Raw genomic sequence first — 21,682 nt, forward strand, 5'->3', positions numbered from 1 at the left:
TTCAACCTGCTATTGTGTGAATTAGCCATATCTCAGTGTTCATCTTTTGTCAAGCATCTTGAGTGGATCACTACCATGTGCTTTGTTGCTATGTTAGAGTGCAGTAGCTTATTTTTCTCGATGCTTTTAGATGGCATCATGCTGTTAATCGTAGCTTTGTGCCATTATTGTTTTGCTTGCCATTTGCAAACCGTGCATCCGATTCCGGTGATCTTTATATCGATTTAGACCGAAATCAACTCATCTTTCAAGCGGCACTATTGGTTTTCCAAGTTGAGGCCTGGTTCAATCTTTTCCTTCCGAAGCATGCATATGCATTGCATATCACTTCCCACATATCATGCCATGTTTTGCATCATGTTGCTTGCGCATTGCATCGTGGTTGATTGTGTCTCCCTTTGCTTGTGTTCTTGCTTTGGGTAGAGCTGGGAGACGAGTACGTGATTGAGGAACCCATTGAGTACGCTTACGAGGATCAAGCTTACGTCAACTCGGAGAACTTTGCAGGCTAGATGACCATACCCACGAAATCACTTCTATCTTTGCTTGCTAGTTGCTCGCTTTCTAGTTGCTCGCTCTATTGCTATGCCTATGCTGCAATACCTACGACATGCTTTATCATGCCTCCCATATTGCCATGTCAAACCTCTAACCCACCTTGTCCTAGCAAACCGTTGTTTGGCTATGTTACCGCTTTGCTCAGTTCCTCTTATAGCGTTGCTAGTTGCAGGTGAAGATTGGAGTTTGTTCCTTGTTGGGACATGATTATTGTTGGGATATCATTATTATATCTTGTCTACTTTAATGCACCTATATATTTGGTAAAGGGTGGAAGGCTCGACCTTATGCCTGGTGTTTTGTTCCACTCTTGCCGCCCTAGTTTCCGTCATACCGGTGTTATGTTCCTTGATTTTGCGTTCCTTACGCGGTTGGGTTATAATGGGAACCCCTTGATAGTTCGCCTTGAATAAAACTCCTCCAGCAAGGCCCAACCTTGGTTTTACCATTTGCCACCTAGCCTTTTTTCTCTTGGGTTTCGCGGACTCAAGGGTCATCTTTATTTTAACCCCCCCGGGCCAGTGCTTCTCTAAGTGTTGGTCCAACCTGAGCGATGTCCGGCGCCCCCTGGGCAACCAGGGTCTATGCCAACCCGACGTCTGGCTCATCCGGTGTGCCTTGAGAACGAGATATGTGCAGCTCCTATCGGGATTTGTCGGCACATTTGCGCGGCTTTGCTGGTTTAGTTTTACCATTGTCGAGATGTCTTGTAACTGGGATTCCGAGTCTGATCGGGCCGTCCTGGGAGAAGGAATATCCTTCGTTGACCGTGAGAGCTTGTGATGGGCTAAGTTGGGACACCCCTGCAGGGATTTGAACTTTCGAAAGACGTGCCCGCGGTTATGGGCAGATGGGAATTTGTTAATGTACGATTGTAGAAAACCTGAAACTTAACTTAATTAAAATGGATCAACCGCGTGTGTAGCCGTGATGGTCTCTTTTTGGCGGAGTCTGGGAAGAGAACACGGTCTCGTGCTATGCTTGAACGTAAGTAGTCTTGGATCACTTCTTGATCATAGTTTCTCGACCGTGCTTCGCCTTCTCTTCTCGCTCTCATGTGCGTAAGGTAGCCACCATATATTCTAGTGCTTGTTGTAGCTCCACCTCATATGTTTTCCCTACCTATAAGCTTAAGTAGTCTTGATCACGAGGGTGTGAGATTGCTGAGTCCCCGTGATTCACAGATTACTTCCAAAACCAGATGCAGGGACCGATGATACCATTCCAGGAGATGCGACTGAGCTCAAGTGGGAGTTCGATGAGGACTCAGGACGATACTACGTTTCCTTTCCAGACGATCAGTAGTGGAGCCCAGTTGGGACGATCAGGGATCTTATGCATTTGGGGTTGTCTTTATTTTGGTTCTGTAGTCGGACCTTGATTGTATCTGGATGATTGTAATGCTATATTTATGTTATTATGTGAAGTGGCGATTGTAAGCCAACTATGTACCTCTTTCTTATTCAGTACATGGGATGTGTAAAGATTACCCCTCTTGTGACATTGCCTACAATGCGGTTATGCCTCTAAGTCGTGCTCCGACACGTGGGAGATATAGCCGCATCGTGGGTGTTACAAGTTGGTAATCAGAGCCTTCCCTGACTTAGGAGCCCCCTGCTTGATCGAATCGCTGGCGTTGTTGAGTCTAGAAAAATGTTTTGAGTCTTTTAGGATTATATACATCGGAGAGTAGGATTCTTTTTACTCCTCAGTCCCTTCGTCGCTCTGGTGAGGCATCCTGATGTAGAGTTTTGACTCTTCTCTTCTCAAATTTCACTAAAATTTTTTAGGATCACACGGGTATCTTGGAATCGTTTCGATGGTTTTGTGACGAGAACATTGTTCTTGGTGCCTCCTGACATTTAGGGGTTGTGGCAGTGTCCCGGGGAGTTGAGCTCCGAGGTGTTGTCGTCACAATTTTATCGTTGCAGTTCTGGAATACCTGAGTTTCGCCGACATCGAAAATCTCTTTTATGCAGTTGTTGGTGAGATAACCTCGGCGCCACCTAGTACTAGGGCGGGAGTTCAGGAGTATTGCCATAACTTGTATAACGGATGCTTTTCGAAGGTTGAGGTAAATTATTTCCGAAGGTTTCTTGGTTATGTGTTGAAGGATGGATACAGCTGTATGTAGGATTTGCTAGTTTTGGGTGAGATATTATGCTTCCCCTGTATCCCCAACACCTGATTGCATAACCGGAAAATTTTGGGAGTTTCATAGGTGGGAATTCATGTAGCTCTAGTATTTCTTCCATGAATATTTGGTTTGTGATTGGGTAATCCTTACCAAGTATTTGTTCATGTCCGTACCTTGCTGTTTTATTCATCTACCTCTATCTAAGTGGCTTCTCAAGTTATGGAAGTGTGACCATTTAATTTGGAATTCATTCGTTCATTCTTGTTCGAATGTTGAGACTATATGTTGCAATTTCGATCCATTTGATTCAGCTTGAATATATGTCTGTCAAGATGCTAACGGATGTCACCCTCTTCAGGATGGCTCCTCCAACGCGTCTGAATCCGGATCCGCCACCACCACCTCCACCTCCGGAGGCGTGGCAAGCTGTGATGGCCGCTACCAACGCCAACACACAGATGCTTATGCAACTCTTGCAAGAGCGCAACCAAGGAAATCAAGGCCATGGCAACAATCAAAATCAGTTTTCTACACTCAACCAGTTCCTCGCAAACCAGCCAAAGACCTTCAGTAACTGTGTCGAGGCAACAGACGCTGACGATTGGCTCATGGATATCTGCAAACATTTCGAGTGCAGCAACGTCAGGCCTGAGGACTTTGTCAAGTTTGCCTTGTTCCAACCCAAAGACCAAGCTACTGAGTGATATCAGCAATACAAAGATTCGAAAGGAGGTCGTGTGATTACCTGGGATGAATTCCGCCAAGACTTCAGAGCTCACCACATTCCTCAGAGTGTTGTTGAGAGCAAGCGTGAGGAGTTCCGCAATCTGAAGCAAGGCAGCTTGTCTGTTTACCAATACAACATCATGTTCCAGAAGCTCGCTCTCTTCGCCAAGCAAGACGTCCCTGACGAGAAGAGCATGATTTATCAGTTCAGAGGTGGCCTCAGAGAAGATCTGCAACTAGCTCTTGCGCTTTTTGAGCCGAGAAAGTATGATGAATTCTACAATATGGCATTAAAGCAAGAGGCCGCTCAGCTCAAGTGTGATGCTTCCAAGAAGAGAGTCAGGGATGCAACTCCTTCTTCTTCAACTCAAGTGGTAGCTAAGCAACAAAAGTATTGGTTGCCTCCTCCTCCTCCTCCATTCCAACAACCTTATCAGCAGAAGAGCAAAGGTGGCAATGGATCTTCCCACCCACCCAACCCAGGCTTTCAGAACAAGGCTTCGACTCATGCTCCAAGATCAAGTGTTCCGTATCACCGTCTGCTTTCAGAGGTCACGTGCAACAAGTGTCAGCAGAAGGGTCACTATGCAAACAAATGCTTCAACCAGAGGCGTCTTCCTCCTCCTCCTGTGAGATCTGCTAGCAAAGCAGTGGTCAAGCATAATCCCAAGTCTGCTAAGGTCAACTAGATGAACGCAGCTCAGGCAGAGGACATGTCAGAAGTGATCATGGGTAACCTTCCTGTTAACGATATTCCTGCAAAAGTCCTTTTTGACACTAGTGCATCGCATTGTTTCATTTCAAGACCATTTGCATCTAAGCATGAGTTGGCTTTCCAAGATTTGCATAGTCCATTAGCAGTTGTCTCACCGGGTAAATGCTTGCACGCAAGCTATGTGGTTCCGGATGTTTCTATCACGTTGGGTGACTATAAGTTTCTGTCTTCTCCAATGGTCCTTGGTAACTCGAATATTGATCTAATTCTCGGCATGGACTGGCTTTCTAAGCACAAGGCTCAGCTTGATTGTGCTGCCAGGCAGATTCAATTGACACATTCGTCTGAGGATGTAATCGTCTTTGCCGCTCGTGATGATACCATTCGACTGTTTTCTCTCAACGAGAAGGGTGAGTTGGATGCCATTTCTCAGATTCCAGTCATTTGTGAATATCAAGACGTCTTTCCAGAAGAGCTTCCAGGAATGCCTCCTCACCGGCCAGTTGAATTCGTCATTGATCTTGAGCCTGGCACGGAACCTGTTTGCAAACGTCCTTACAAGCTTGGACCAGAAGAGTTGAAGGAGCTGAAGAAACAACTCGATATTCAAGAGCGTATGGGCCTCATCCGACCGAGTTCTTCTCCTTGTGGTTGTGGTGTTCTTTTCGTCAAGAAGAAGGATGGAACGGACCGACTTTGTGTCGACTACCGTCCATTGAACAAGAAGACCATAAAGAACAAGTACCCACTTCCAAACATCAATGAGCTTTTCGAACAACTCAAAGGTGCTCAAGTATTCTCCAAGCTTGACCTCCGTATGGGCTATCATCAGATTCGCATTCGTGAACAAGACATCCCCAAGACAGCTTTCAGGACAAGCTATGGTTCATATGAATACACTGTCTTGTCTTTCGGCCTTGTCAACGCTCCTCCAACATTCTCTCGCATGATGAACTTCATCTTCAACCCATACACAAATGACTTCGTCTTGGTCTATCTCGATGACATTTTGGTCTTTTCCAAGAACAAGGTGGATCATGCCAAGCACTTGAGATTGGTGCTGGACAAACTGAGAGAACATCAGTTCTATGCGAAGTTTTCAAAGTGTGAGTTTTGGCTCGATGAGCTTCTCTACCTTGGACATATCATCTCCGCCAAGGGCATAGCTGTTAATCCTGAGAAGGTGTCTGCAATTGTGAATTGGGAACCGCCTCAGAATGTGAAGCAACTCCGCAGCTTCCTTGGGCTCGCAAGCTATTGTCGAAGTTCGTTGAGAATTTCTCTAAGATCGCGAAGCCTCTTTCCAACCTCCTCTAGAAGCATGTGAAGTATGTCTGGACGCCTGAATGTGACATTGCTTTCAACACCCTCAAAGAGAAGTTAGTCACAGCTCCAGTTCTGACTCCTCCTGATGAATCCAAACCATTCGAGGTTTTCTGTGATGCTTGCCTTCAAGGTCTCGGTGCTGTGTTGATGCAAGAGAAGAAAGTCGTGGCCTATACCTCTCGCCAGTTGAAGCCCAACGAAAAGAACTACCCCACTCATGACCTCGAGTTGGCAGCAGTTGTTCATGCTCTTTTAACATGGAGACATCTCTTGTTGGGAAGAAAAGTGGACATCTTCACTGATCATAAGAGCCTCGAGTACATCTTCACTCAGCCCAACCTCAACCTCAGGCAGACTCGTTGGGTCGAAATGATTCAAGAGTATAATCCGAGTATTGAATATACTCCAGGCAAAGCCAATGTCATTGCTGACGCTTTGAGCACGAAGGCTTACTGTAACAGTTTGATTCTCAAGCCCTACCAACCGGAGCTTTGTGAAGCTTTCCGAAAACTTAATCTCCAAGTTGTTCCTCAAGGATTCCTTGCCAACCTGCAAGTCTCTCCTACTTTGGAAGATCAGATTCGCGAGGCTCAACTTCTTGATGCTATGGTGAAGAAGGTGAAGATTGGGATTGCCAAGAGCCAACCCAAGTACAAGTGCTATCACCTTGATGACAAGGATACTCTATTCTTCGAGGATCGCATTGTTGTTCCTAAGGGTGACCTTCGTAAAGTCATTATGAACAAGGCTCACAATTCACTCATGTATATTCACCCTGGAAGTACAAAGATGTACCATGACCTCAAGCAGTTGTATTGGTGGACTCGAATGAAGCGCGAGATTGCTCAGTTCGTGAATGAATGTGATGTCTGCAGAAGAGTGAAAGCAGAACACCAACGACCAGCTGGTCTCCTCCAACCTCTTGCCATTCCAGAATGGAAGTTTGACCATATTGAGATGGACTTCGTGGCTGGATTTCCCAAGTCCAAGCGTGGCAATGACACTCTTCGTTGTCATCGACAAGCTCACTAAAGTGGCTCATTTTCTTCCTATCAAAGAATCTATCACAGCAGCTCAGTTGGCAGAGCTATATACCTCCAGGATTGTCTCTCTGCATGGCATTCCGCAGTTGATATCTTCAGATCGTGGAAGCATCTTCACCTCTAAGTTCTGGGATTCCTTTCAGAAGGCTATGGGCACTAGCATTCGCTTCAGCACAGCCTTTCATCCTCAAACTAGTGGACAAGTCGAGCGAGTCAATCAAATTCTTGAAGATATGCTCAGGGCATGTGTCATTTCTTTCGGTATGAAGTGGGAAGATTGTCTTCCATATGCCGAGTTCTCCTACAACAACAGCTTTCAAGCAAGTTCAGGCAAGGCCCCATTCGAGATTCTCTATGGCAGGAAGTGTCGTACTCCTCTTAATTGGTCAGAGACTGGTGAATGCCAACTTCTTGGCAATGACTTGATCACAGAGGCTAAAGAAATGTGCAAAGTCATTCGTGAAAATCTCAAATCCACACAATTGCGCCAGAAGAGTTACTATGATAGCAAGCATCGTGACTTGGCTTTCGAGATCGGAGACCATGTCTACCTTCGCGTCTCTCCAATGAAAGGTACTCGTCGCTTCGGTATCAAAGGGAAGCTCGCACCTAGATACGTGGGTCCTTTCAAGATCATTGGCAAAAGAGGCGATCTCGCCTATCAACTTGAGCTTCCATCCAACTTTGCAGACGTGCACGACGTGTTTCACGTGTCTCAACTCTGCAAATGTTTCAAGAATCCTGACCTCACCATCAACATTGAAGAGATTGATCCCCAAGAAGACATGTCTTATCATGAGCATCCCGTTGCTATTCTTGAAGAAACTGAGCGGAAGACTCGCAACAAGTCTATCAAATTCCTGAAAGTGAAGTGGTCACATCATTCCGACCGTGAAGCCACCTGGGAACGTGAGGACCACCTCCATTCCGAATATCCGGAGTTTTTCCAGTCCTAGATCTCGGGACAAGATCCTTTTGTAGTGGTGGAGTGTTGTAACGCCCCGTATGTAACTTCCCAGATTTGTATTCCAACTCTTGCCATTTTCGGCACTAAGTTATGATATTCCCTCGTGGTTGGGTTTTGTCTTCGTTTTTGCTTTTGTCCATGTCATGCATCTCATATCATGTCATCATGTGCATCGCATTTGCATATGTGTTCGTCTCATGCATCCGAGCATTTTCCCCGTTGTCCGTTTTGCCTTCCGGCGCTCCTATGTCCTCCGGCGTCTCCTTTTACCTCTTTTCGTGTGTGGCTGTTAAACGTTCTCGGATTGGACCGAGACTTGCCAAGCGGCCTTGGTATAATACCGGTAGACCGCCTGTCAAGTTTCGTGCCATTTGGACTTCGTTTGATACTCCAACGGTTAACCGAGGAACCGTAAAGGCCTCGTGTGTGTTGCAGCCCAACACCTCTCCAAAGTGGCCCAAAACCCACCTACACCCCCTCCATCCTCTCGGTCGTTCGATCACGATCGTGTGGTTGAAAACCGTGCTCAATTTGGAGCCTCCTAGCTCCTTCTATGTATAAATAGGTGCCTCCCCCCAAAATCCCGGATCAATTCCACCCCTAACCCTAGCCTCTTCCTCCTCCCGCCGCCGGACGCGTCCGGATCGGGCCGGACACGTCCGCACTGCCGCACCGCCACCACGTCGCGCCTCCTCACTCGCCGAGCCGCGAGCCCCACTTCGCCGCCTCCCGCACCGGCCTGCGGCGGCCCCCCGAGGCCCAGTCGCCGCACGCCGCTGCCTACCGGTTCGTCCGCCGCCCGAGCGCTGCCCCGCCGCCCACCGCTCCGCCGCACCGCCCTGCACCAGCCTCTCCGCTCCGCCGGGCCGCCCCGCACCAGCTCCGCCGCCCGCCACCACATCGTCGCCTCCCCTGCTCCTCGTCGCCGGCGAGAGGAGTCCGGCAAGTTCCACTCCGACATGCCGCCCCCTGGCCTCTTCTTCCTGGAGTCCGACAAGTTCCCGGTGAAGCCCCGGCGATCCTCGATCTGCGCGCCTTGGATCTGGATCTGAGAGGAGAGGGTTGACTTTTGTTTTTTTCTTCGAAGTCTCTAATATTTTTAGGCAACTTCATCGCATCATAACTTTGCATCTGTAGCTCCGTTTCGTGCGTGTAGCATACCAAATTGTTCGTCTGGATGTGCACTTCATTTCATTACATTGCACCATGTTCATTTGAGTTCATCTTGATGCCCTAAATGCTGTTGCAAGAGTGCTATGTAATGTTAGTGTCTGTCTCTTATCAGATTATGGTCATTTGTCATTTTTGCCATGTTTAATGTGTGCCTCCTATGATCTTGAGCCCTACATGTGTTTTGGGCTATGCCATGCCATCTTTATAGGGGTGTATGCCATGTATTTTTGTGACCAATGTGGTGACTAGCACAAGCATGCAAAGTAGCTCTCGTGATGTTGCTGATTTCAGGGACTTAGAATTCTTCTAAGTCATTTCCCTGATGTTATTTTTATGCCATGTATTCTTGTTGCTACAGAGTGATCCATGCCTCTTTTGAGCATGTTCACTAAGGATGATTTGGAGATATTGTTGTGCTCTATCCATCCATGTCTTTGTTTGCAATTATGGAGTACCCTAGCATGACTCAATCTTGCTCTACTTTTGCTATAAAATGTTCCTGGCAGATTGTTTACGTGTTAACCAATTTTGCCGAGGTTGTTGTAGTTGATCCATGCATGCTATGTGATTGTTCTTGCCATGGTTAGTTTATTGATCATGTCTTATTGCTGGGTGTATGCTTAGTTTGTCATGCAGTGCCTTGTGGTGAGTGCATCGAGCTCGCAAACATGCCTACATAACTCTGTTTTTGCCATGTCCAGTTTTCTGCGAAGTCTGAATCTGTTAACGAAACTTGCTATGTTTCCATGGGTGCAATTGTATTTTCTGATCCCTTTTGGCTTATGGTCAGTAAGGGACTTTTGTTATATGCTTTGAGTAGTTTCATGCCATGCCTTGCTTTTCCATGATATGTTCCTATAGCATTTGTTATCTTGCTCTAAACATTGCTTCCTGATGTTAATTCCTGACATGTTATTTTCACAAGTCTGTGAACCTGATATCTTTTGCACTTTTGCCATGCTTGTTTGAACCTGCTATTGTGTGAATTAGCCGTAGCTCAGTGTTCATCTTTTGTCAAGCATCTTGAGTGGATCACTGCCATGTGCTTTGTTGCTATGTTAGAGTGCAGTAGCTTATTTTTCTCGATGCTTTTAGATGGCATCGTGCTGTTAATCGCAACTTTGTGCCATTATTGTTTTGCTTGCCATTTGCAAACCGTGCATCCGATTCCGGTGATCTTTATATCGATTTCGACCGAAATCAACTCATCTTTCTAGCAGCACTATTGGTTTTCCAAGTTGAGGCCTGGTTCAATCTTTTCCTTCCGGAGCATGCATATGCATTGCATATCACTTCCCGCATATAATGCCAAGTTTTGCATCATCTTGCTTGCGCATTGCACCGTGGTTGATTGTGTCTCCCTTTGCTTGTGTTCTTGCTTTGGGTAGAGCTGGGAGACGAGTACGTGATCGAGGAACCCATTGAGTACGCTTACGAGGATCAAGCTTACGTCAACTTGGTGAACTTTATAGGCAAGATGATCATACCCTCGAAATCACTTCTATCTTTGCTTGCTAGTTGCTCGCTCTATTGCTATGCCTATGCTGCGACACCTACCACATGCTTTATCATGCCACCCATATTGCCATGTCAAACCTCTAACCCACCTTGTCCTAGCAAACCGTTGTTTGGCTATGTTACCGCTTTGCTCAGCCCCTCTTATAGCGTTGCTAGTTGCAGGTGAAGATTGGAGTTTGTTCCTTGTTGGGACATGATTATTGTTGGGATATCATTATTATATCTTGTCTACTTTAATGCACCTATATATTTGGTAAAGGGTGGAAGGCTCGGCCTTATGCCTGGTGTTTTATTCCACTCTTGCCGCCCTAGTTTCCGTCATACCGGTGTTATGTTCCTTGATTTTGCGTTCCTTACGTGGTTGGGTTATGATGGGAACCCCTTGATAGTTTGCCTTGAATAAAACTCCTCCAGCAAGGCCCAACCTCGGTTTTACCATTTTCCACCTAGCCTTTTTTCTCTTGGGTTTCGCGGACTCAAGGGTCATCTTTATTTTACCCCCCCGGGCCAGTGCTTCTCTAAGTGTTGGTCCAACCTGAGCGATGTCCGGTGCCCCCTGGGCAACCAGGGTCTATGCCAACCCGACGTCTGGCTCATCCGGTGTGCCTTGAGAACGAGATATGTGCAGCTCCTATCAGGATTTGTCGGCACATTCGTGCGGCTTTGCTGGTTTAGTTTTACCATTGTCGAGATGTCTTGTAACCGGGATTCCGAGTCTGATCGGGTCGTCTTGGGAGAAGGAATATCCTTCGTTGACCGTGAGAGCTTGTGATGGGCTAAGTTGGGACACCCCTGTAGGGATTTGAACTTTCGAAAGACGTGCCCGCGGTTATGGGCATATGGGAATTTGTTAATGTCCGGTTGTAGAAAACCTGAAACTTAACTTAATTAAAATGGATCAACAGCGTGTGTAGCCGTGATGGTCTCTTTTCGGCGGAGTCCAGGAAGAGAACACGGTCTCGTGTTATGCTTGAACGTAAGTAGTCTTGGATCACTTCTTGATCATAGTTTCTCGACTGTGCTTCGCCTTCTCTTCTCGCTCTCATGTGCGTAAGGTAGCCACCATATATGCTAGTGCTTGCTCCAACTCCACCTCATACGTTTTCCCTACCTATAAGCTTAAATAGTCTTTATCGCGAGGGTGTGAGATTGCTGAGTCCCCGTGACTCACAGATTACTTCCAAAACCAGATGCAGGGACCGATGATACCATTCCAGGAGATGCGACTGAGCTCAAGTGGGAGTTTGATGAGGACTCAGGACGATACTACGTTTCCTTTCTAGACGATCAGTAGTGGAGCCCAGTTGGGACGATCGGGGATCTAATGCATTTGGGGTTGTCTTTATTTTGGTTCCGTAGTCAGTCCTTGATTGTATCTGGATGATTGTAATGCTATATTTATGTTATTGTGTGAATTGGCGATTGTAAGCCAACTATGTACCTCTTTCTTATTCAGTACATGGGATGTGTAAAGATTACCCCTCTTGCGACATTGCCTACAATGCGGTTATGCCTCTAAGTCATGCTCCAACACGTCAGAGATATAGCCGCATCGTGGGTGTTACAAATATGCAAGCTCCGAGTATTTCTCACTTATTATTTGCAGACGACAGTCTGTTATTTTTAAGGGCTCGATCGACCAAGCATTAACCTCTAAGAATATCTTCAGAGTGGACGAAAGGGAAACTGGGAAGTTATTAAGTCCTGATAAGTGCTCCATTATGTTTGGGAAAAAGTGCAGTATGGAGAATCAAGTGTCTTCTATGGCTATCTTAGAAATTAAAGTGAAAGGGTTTGAAGATACATATCTTGGATTATCGGTCCCAGAGGGAAGAATGAAGGATGGCAAGTTTCAATATACTAAAGATAAGTTTCTCAAAAGGCTTTCTGACTGGATTTAAAAATATGCATCTTGCGGGGTGAAGGAAGATTTAATAAAATTAGTACTTGGGGCCCTACCAATGTATGCCAGGAGAATTTTTAAATTTCCGGTTCTCTTTGTGATGAATTATCCTAGATTATAAGGAACTTTTGGTGGGGAGATGAGGAAGATAGAAGGAAAACACATTGGCTGGCATGGGACAAATTAACAAGTGTAAATCAGTAATATAGGGGGAGTGTAGATCCTAGTATGTGTGCCGTGCAGGCCAAAGCACTCATCTAGATATCACACATCTAGGGGGGCCCATCTACATTTTAGAGGTATGGGGTGTGCCCATGTTCTATGTTATCTCCTTTTTTGCAAATAATGTATTGTCATCAATCCACCAAAAAGGGGGAGATTGTAAGGGCATATTTATCCCTTAGTTGTTTTGGTGATTGATGACAATGGTTTTGCGGACTAATCGTGTGCATGGAGTATTTCAGACATTTCATCACTAGGCACAAGATGTTTTGGTGCCCCTCGAAGACTATTGAAGACGGTGTTTCTCTATGTTTCTTTTCGGTGGATTTGAGTCATAGGAAAGCCGTACTATTAAGAGGGGTCCGCTTTGGAAAGTTTTGGGTGGAATCATCACGTAAACATCTTCTCCTTTGCACCGCCTTTCCTTTGGCACTTTGGAGCATCCTCCGTCTTTTCTCGTCTATGCGGTGGTACTGCTCCTAGGAGCGGTAGTACCGCAGGCCCTTGCGGTAGTACCGGGCCCAGGCGCGGTAGTACCGCAAGCGCCCACGGTAGTACCACTCCTTTGGAGCTGTAGAACCATTGCCCCAGGCCAGACGCTGCTGCGGCTGCAGTAGTAGGAGCGGATGTAATTTTTTACATCCGCGCCCTACGCGGTAGTACCGCACCCGGTGCGCGGTAGTACCGTGCGTTCTGGTCTGGCTCAGCAGCATGTGCGACAGTAGGTGTGGATGTAATTTTTACATCCGCACCCCGCGCGGTAGTACCGCCCCTGGCTCACGGTACCACTATGTCGGATATTTGCATTGACTCCAACTCAGCGAAAGTTGCCACGGATGTATTTTTATATGTCCGTGCCTTCTCAAAATCTGGAACATCCTTGCCTTGCGGTAGTACCGCGCCAGTGGTTCTACCGACCTATGCTTCAGTGCATTTGGGCTATCCTGGTTTGTGCTGCTCGGGCGGTAGTACCGCAGGGCCCTGCGGTAGTACCGCATGCCCCTGCGGTAGTACTGCGGCCCTGGCACGGTAGTACCGTGCTACGCAGGCTGGCTTGGTGGATAACGGTTGGATTTGTTCTTCCACTATATAAGGGGGTGTCTTCTTCTCCGAGTTGACTATCTCTTCCATCCCCAAGATCCATTATTGCTCCAAGCTCCATTTTCGCCTGATCTCTCTCCCTAGCCAATCAAACTTCTTGATTCTCTAGGGATTGGTTGAGAAGGCCTAGATCTACACTTCCACCAAGAGAAATTTGATTCCCCCACTCATCCCTTGCGGATCTTGTTACCCTTGGGTTTTTGAGCACCCTAGATGGTTGAGGTCACCGCGAAGCCATATTCCATTGTGGTGAAGCTTTATGGTATAGTTGGGAGCCTCCAATTAAGTTGTGGAGATAGCCTGAACCTTGTTTGTAAAGGTCCGGTCGTGGCCTCCAAGGGCACCAATACTGGAATCACGGTATCTCGCACTGTGTGAGGGCGTGAGGAGAATACGGTGGCCCTAGTGGCTTCTTGGGGAGCATTGTGCCTCCACACCGCTCCAACGGAGACGTACTTCCCCTCAAAGGGAAGGAATTTTGGTAACACATCCTCGTCTTCACCGGCTCCACTCTTGGTTATCTCGTGCCTTTACTTGTGCAAGCTTATTTGTGTTATATCCCTTGCTTGCTTGTGTACTTGTTCTTGTTGCATCATATAGGTTGCTCACCTAGTTGCATATCTACACAACCTACTTTGATGCAAAGTTTAAATTGGTAAAGAAAAGTTAAAAAAATTGTTAGTTGCCTATTCACCCCCCTCTAGTCAACTATATCGATCCTTTCAATTGGTATCAGAGCCTCGTCTCTTTATTAAGAACTTTGCCGTCCGAAGAGTATGGTTGACACCGTAGACGGTGTGGAGGAGCACTCCGGTGTGAATCCGGTCTCATCTACGGACGATGGGGGAACGACGGTCTCTTTTGAGGAATTCAATGTGGCTTTGGACACATTGAAAACCTCCATGACGACCGAGGTTGAAAACATGTTTAATAAATTCTTAGAAGGGCTTAAACTATCTACCGCATCGTTGAAAGTGGGTGATCCCACTAACAAGGTGACAGATCCTAACTCCGACAAGGGGGAAGCTACTAGTGAAAAGGCTCCTTCTTCTAGTGGTAAAATTGGCAACATCATCTTTACCCATGTGGAACCTCCGCTTACTTATGGTGGACCAATTCCTTCCACTCATTTGAATCATGCCGGTCTTCCCCCTAAGATTGTGAAAATGAGGACTTTGATTCTTGGGTTTATCGCTTTAAGCGTCATTTGAACCATGTTAATACTAACATTTGGAGAATCATTGAATAAGGTTTTTATCCTCATGACCGAAGTAACTTCACCCCTAGAGAAGCAGTGGATAATCAAGTCAATGATAATGCTCTCTTCATCATCCAAGATGCAATTCCACCCGAAGATCTTGCTCATCTCTGGCCCTTCACCATGGCCAAGGATGCATGGCACCATGTTGTTTCCCTCTATAGGGGAAGCGCAAGCATTCAACGCTCCAACTATGAAGTGGTGCAAGATGAAGCCGACGAGTTTGCAATGAAAGAAGATGAAGAACCTCGCGAGCTTTATCGGAGATTAACCAAACTCGTGGTCTCACTCCGAGATCATGGGAGCAAGGATACGAATGACAATTTTATCAAGCGCAAATTCCTCAAGGCCATGATGCCTTATCACAAGGCAATGTCCTCCGTCATTCGTCAAAGGCCGGACTTCCACACCTTGTCCTCAAGTGAAGTGTTGGATGAGTTTGTGGCTATGAGCATCTTGGACAAGACCGCCGACAATGCGGTGTTACGTTCTCAAAGAGCAAAGAAGCCCAACCTTGCATTGAAGGCCAAGGTTAGTGTGGACGAAGAGGACAAAGAGGAAGAAGAGGAGAGCAACCCTGAAGATACAAAGTATGCCTATCATGAACACATGGCTCTTGCTTCAAGGCAATTTTGGAGCAAGAAGATCACAAGGCCCAACTTCAATAAAAACCACTCAAGTGGCGTGAAGGTCAAGCAACGAGTGAGGACGTGCTATAATTGTGGCAATGTGAGCCACTTTGTTGCGGAATGTCCTTATGAGAAGAGGGAAGACAATGGTGGTAAGCTCATCCGAAAGGACAAGGCCAAGTCTTTCCCCAACAAGAGAAACTTCACCAAGAAGACTCCTCCCAAGGGGTTGGTGGCACAAGAAGAGTACAATGAGCATGATGATGATGATGAAGACGGCGAGCCAGTTGCCATGGCCTGTGTTGCCACTGTGACAACTCCACGGGTGTCTGTCTTCAGCTCACCCAATGAGAACATCATCGCCAAGTGCCTCATGGCTAAAGCCACCAACAAGGTAACCCCCAACATCAAAACTGCCATCATTAATAATCCTTCATTGACGGATTGCATTGATGAACATGAGGGGTCTAATGTGGAGGAAAATGATTTTGATTCTTTTATGAGTAAGATTAAGGGTAAATCCAAGAAGCACTTCGTGGCTCTCTTGGAACAACTTGGTGAAGCCAATGACATGATCGAGGCTCACGAGGAAACCATCTCTAAGATGGAAGGGCATAGTCGTGACTATGCCGATGAGATATCAGATCTCTCTAATTCTCTTGAGGAAGAGCTGAAGGAAATATGCCCTAAAGGCAATAATAAAGTTATTATTTATTTCCTTATATCATGATAAATGTTTATTATTCATGCTAGAATTGTATTAACCGGAAACATAATACATGTATGAATACATAGACAAACAGAGTGTCACTAGTATGCCTCTACTTGACTAGCTCGTTGATCAAAGATGGTTATGTTTCCTAACCATAGACATGAGTTGTCATTTGATTAATGGGATCACATCATTAGGAGAATGATGTGATTGACTTGACCCATTCCGTTAGCATATCACTTGATCATTTAGTTTGTTGCTATTGCTTTCTTCATGACTTATACATGTTCTTATGACTATGAGATTATGCAACTCCCGTTTACTAGAGGAACACTTTGTGTGCTACCAAACGTTACAACGTAATTGGGTGATTATAAAGGTGCTCTACAGGTGTCTCCGAAGGTACTTGTTGGGTTGGTGTATTTCGAGATTAGGATTTGTCACTCCGATTGTCGGAGAGGTATCTCTGGGCCCTCTCGGTAATGCACATCACTTAAGCCTTGCAAGCATTGCAACTAATGAGTTAGTTGTGGGATGATGTATTACGGAACGAGTAAAGAGACTTGCCGGTAACGAGATTGAACTAGGTATTGAGATACCGACGATTGAATCTCGGGCAAGTAACATACCGATGACAAAGGGAACAACGTATGTTGTTATGCGGTCTGACCGATAAAGATCTTCGTAGAATATGTGGGAGCCAATATGAGCATCCAGGTTCCGCTATTGGTTATTGACCGGAGACATGTCTCGGTCATGTCTACATAGTTCTCGAACCCGTAGGGTCCGCACGCTTGAAGTTTCGGTGACGATTGTATTATGAGTTTATGTGATTTGATGTACCGAAGGTAGTTCGGAGTCCTGGATGAGATCGGGGACATGACGAGGAGTCTCGAAATGGTCGAGACATAAAGATCGATATATTGGACGACTATATTCGGACATCGGAAAGGTTCCGAGTGATTCGGGTATTTTCGGGGGTACCGGGGAGTTACGGGAATACGAGGAAGAAGTAATGGGCCTCATGGGCCAAGTGGTGGAAGAGAGGAGGCAGGGCGCGCGCCCCCCTAGCCCAAACCGAATTAGACTAGGGGTCCGACCCCCCTTTCCTCCTTTTCCTCCTTCTCCTTCCTTCTCCTTCTCCTCCTTCCTTTCCTCCTCCTAGTAGGAGTAGGAAAGGGGAGTCCTACTCCTACTAGGAGGAGGACTCCTCCTGGCGCGCCCATAGAGGGTCGGCCGGCCTCCCACCTTGCTCCTTTATATACAGGGGCAGGGGAGCACCTCTAGACACATAAGTTGATCAGTTGATCTCTCCCAGCCGTGTGCGGTGCCCCCTCCACCATATTCCACCTCGGTTATATCGTAGCGGTGCTTAGGCGAAGCCCTGCGTTGGTAGAAACATCATCACCGACACCACGCCGACGTGCTGACGGAACTCTCCCGTGAAACTCTGCTGGATCGGAGTTCGCGGGACGTCATCGAGCTAAACGTGTGCTGAACTGGGAGGTGTCGTGCGTTCGGTACTTGGATCAGTCGGATCGTGAAGACGTACGACTACATCAACCGCATTGTGCTAATGCTTCCTCTTTCGGTCTACGAGGGTACATGGACAACACTCTCCCCTCTCGTTGCTATGCATCACCATGATCTTGCGTGTGCGTAGGAAATTTTTGAAATTACTACGTTCCCCAGCAGTGGTATCCGAGCCTGGTTTTATGCGTTGATGTAATATGCACGAGTAGAACACAAGTGAGTTGTGGGCGATATAAGTCATACTGCTTACCAGCATGTCACACTTTGGTTCGGCGGTATTGTTGGATGAAGCGGTCCGGACCGACATTACGCGTACGCTTACACGAGACTGGTTCTACCGACGTGCTTTGCACACAGGTGGCTAGCGGGTGTCAGTTTCTCCAACTTTAGTTGAACCGAGTGTGGCTACGCCCGGTCCTTGCGAAGTTTAAAACAGCACCAACTTGACAAACTATCGTTGTGGTTTTGATGCGTAGGTAAGAACGGTTCTTGCTCAGCCCATAGCAGCCACGTAAAACTTGCAACAACAAAGTAGAGGAAGTCTAACTTGTTTTTGCAGGGCATGTTGTGATGTGATATGGTCAAGACGTGATGAGATATAAGTTGTTGTATGAGATGATCATGTTTTGTTGAAGTTATCGGCAACTGGCAAAAGCCTTATGGTTATCTCTCTATTGCATAAGATGCAAGTGCCAAATAATTGCTTTACTTTATCGCTATGCGATAGCAATAGTTGCAAGAGCAATTGTTGGCGAGACAACCATGTGACGACACATTGATATAGATCAAGATGATGGACATCATGGTGTCATGCCGGTGACGATGGAGATCATGACGATGTTTTGGAGATGGAGATCAAAGGCACAAGATGATGATGGCCATATCATGTCACATATTTTGATTGCATGTGATGTTTATCTTTTATGCATCTTATCTTGCTTTAATTGACGGTAGCATTATAAGATGATCTCTCACTAAATTTCAAGATAAAAGTGTTCTCCCTGAGTATGCACCATTGCCAAAGTTCGTCGTGCCCAGACACCACGTGATGATCGGGTGTGATAAGCTCTACGTCCATCTACAACGGGTGCAAGCCAGTTTTGCACACGCAGAATACTCAGGTTAAACTTGACGAGCCTAGCATATGCAGATATGGCCTCAGAACACTGAGACTGAAAGGTCGAGCGTGAATCATATAGTAGATATGATCAACATAGTGGTGTTCACCATTGAAAACTACTCCATTTCACGTGATGATCATTTATGGTTTAGTTGATTTGGATCACGTGATCACTTAGAAGATTAGAGGGATGTATTTCTAAGTGGGAGTTCTTAAGTAATATGATTAATTGAACTTAAATTTATCATGAAATTAGTCCTGCTAGTATTAGCATATCTATGTTGTAGATCAATAGCTCGCGTTTAGCTCCCCTGTTTTATTTTTGTTATGTTCCTAGAGAAAACTAAGTTGAAAGATGTTAGTAGAAATGATGCGGATTGGATCCGTGATCTGAGGTTTATCCTCATTGCTGCATAGAAGAATTATGTCCTTAATGCACCGCTAGGTGACAGACCTATTGCAGGAGCAGATGCAGACGTCATGAACGTTTGGCTAGCTCAATATGATGACTACTTGATAGTTTAGTGCACCATGCTTAACAACTTAGAATCGGGACTTCAAAGACGTTTTGAACGTCATGGATCATATGGATGTTCTAGGAGTTGAAGTTAATATTTCAAGCAAATACCCGAGTTGAGAGATATGAAGTCTCCAACAAGTTCTATAGCTAAAAGATGGAAGAGAATAGCTCAAGCAGTGAGCATGTGTTCAGATTGTCTGGGTACTACAATCGCTTGAATCAATTGGGAGTTAATCTTCCAGATAAAATAGTGATTGACAGAATTCTCTAGTCACCATCACCAAGTTAGTAGAACTTCGTGATGAACTATAGTATGCAAGGGATGATGAAAACGATTCCCGAGCTTTTCATGATGATGAAATCGATGAAGGTAGAAATCAAGAAAGAGCATCAAGTGTTGATGATTAACAAGACCACTAGTTTCAAGAAAAGGGCAAAGGGAAAGAAAGGGAACTTCAAGAAGAACGGCAAGCAAGTTGCTGCTCAAGTGAAGAAGCCCAAGTCTGATCCTAAGCCTGAGACTAAGTGCTTCTACTTCAAAGGGACTGGTCACTGGAAGCGGAACTGTCCCAAGTATTTGGCGGATAAGAAGGATGGCAAAGTGAACAAAGGTATATTTGATATACAGATTATTGATGTGTATTTTACTAGTCTTCATAGCAACCCCTCGGTATTTGATACTGGTTCAGTTGCTAAGACTAGTAACTCGAAATGGGAGTTGTAGAATGAACAGAGACTAGTTAAGGGCGAAGTGATGATGTGTGTTGGAAGTGGTTCCAAGATTGATATGATCATCATCGCACACTCCCTATACTTTCGGGATTAGTGTTGAACCTAAATAAGTGTTATTTGGTGTTTGTGTTGAGCATGAATATGATTTTATCATGTTTATTGCAATACGGTTATTCATTTAAGTAAGAGAATAAATTGTTGTTCAGTTTACATGAATAAAACCTTCTATGGTCATACACCCAATGAAAATGGTTTGTTGGATCTCGATTGTCGTGATACACATTCTCATAATATTGAAGCCAAAAGATGCAAAGTTAATAATGATAGTGCAACTTATTTGTGGCACTGCCGTTTAGGTCATATTGGTGTAAAGTGCATGAAGAAAATCCATGCTGATGGGCTTTTGGAATCACTTGATTATGAATCAGTTGATGCTTGCGAACCGTGCCTCATGGGCAAGATGACTAAGTCTCCGTTCTCCGGAACAATAGAGCAAGCAACTGACTTATTGGAAATAATACATACTGATGTATGCAGTCCGATGAATGTTGAGGCTCACGGCGGGTATCATTATTTTCTGACCTTCACAGATGATTTGAGCAGATATGGGCATATCTACTTGATGAAACATAACTCTGAAACATTTGAAAAGTTCAAAAACTTCAGAGTGAAGTGGAAAATCATCGTGACAAGAAAATAAAGTTTCTACGATCTGATCACAGAGACAAATATTTGAGTTACGAGTTTGGTCTTCAATTAAAACAATGTGGAATAGTTTCACAAAATCGTGCCACCTGGAACACCACAGCATAATGGTGTGTCCGAACGTCATAACCGTACTATTATTGGATATAGTGCAATCTATGATGTTTCTTACCGATTAACCACTATAGTTTTGAGGTTATGCATTAGAGACAACTACATTCACGTTAAATAGGGCACCATCTAAATCCGTTGAGATGACACCGTATGAACTATGGTTTGGCAAGAAACCTAAGCTGTCGTTTCTTAAAGTTTGAGGTTGCAATGCTTATGTGAAAAAGTTTCAACCTGATAAGCTCAAACCCAAATTGGAGAAGTGCGTCTTCATAGGATACCCAAAAGAAAATGTTGGGTACACCTTCTATCACAGATCCGAAGGCAAGATATTCATTGCTGAGAATGGATCCTTTCTAGAGAAGGAGTTTCTCTCGAAAGAAGTGAGTGGGAGAAAAGTAGAACTTGATGAGGTAACTGTACTTGCTCCCTTATTGGAAAGTAGTTCATCACAGAAATCTGTTCCAGTGACTACAACACCAATTAGTGAGGAAGCTAATGATGATGATCATGTAACTTCAGATCAAGTTACTACCGAACCTCGTAGGTAAACCAGAGTGAGATCCGCACCAGAGTGGTACGCTAATCCTGTTCTGGAGGTCATGTTACTTGACCATGACGAACCTACGAACTATGAGGAAGCGATGATGAGCCCAGATTCCGCGAAATGGCTTGAGGCCATGAAATCTGAGATGAGATCCATGTATAAGAACAAGGTATGGACTTTGATTGACTTGCCAAAAGATCAGCGAGCCATTGAGATTAAATGGATCTTCAAGAGGAAGACGGACGCTGATAGTAGTGTTACTATCTACAAAGCTAGAATTTTCGCAAAAAGGTTTTCGACAAGTTCAAGGTGTTGACTACGATGAGAGTTTCTCACTCATATCTATGCTTAAGTCTGTCCGAATCATGTTATCAATTGCCGCATTTTATGAAATCTGGCAAATGGATAAACAAAACTGCATTCCTT

This window comes from Triticum urartu, chromosome 2A (assembly GCF_056163025.1).
Source record: "Triticum urartu cultivar PI428250 chromosome 2A, HENAU_Tu73, whole genome shotgun sequence".
NCBI lineage: Eukaryota > Viridiplantae > Streptophyta > Magnoliopsida > Poales > Poaceae > Triticum > Triticum urartu.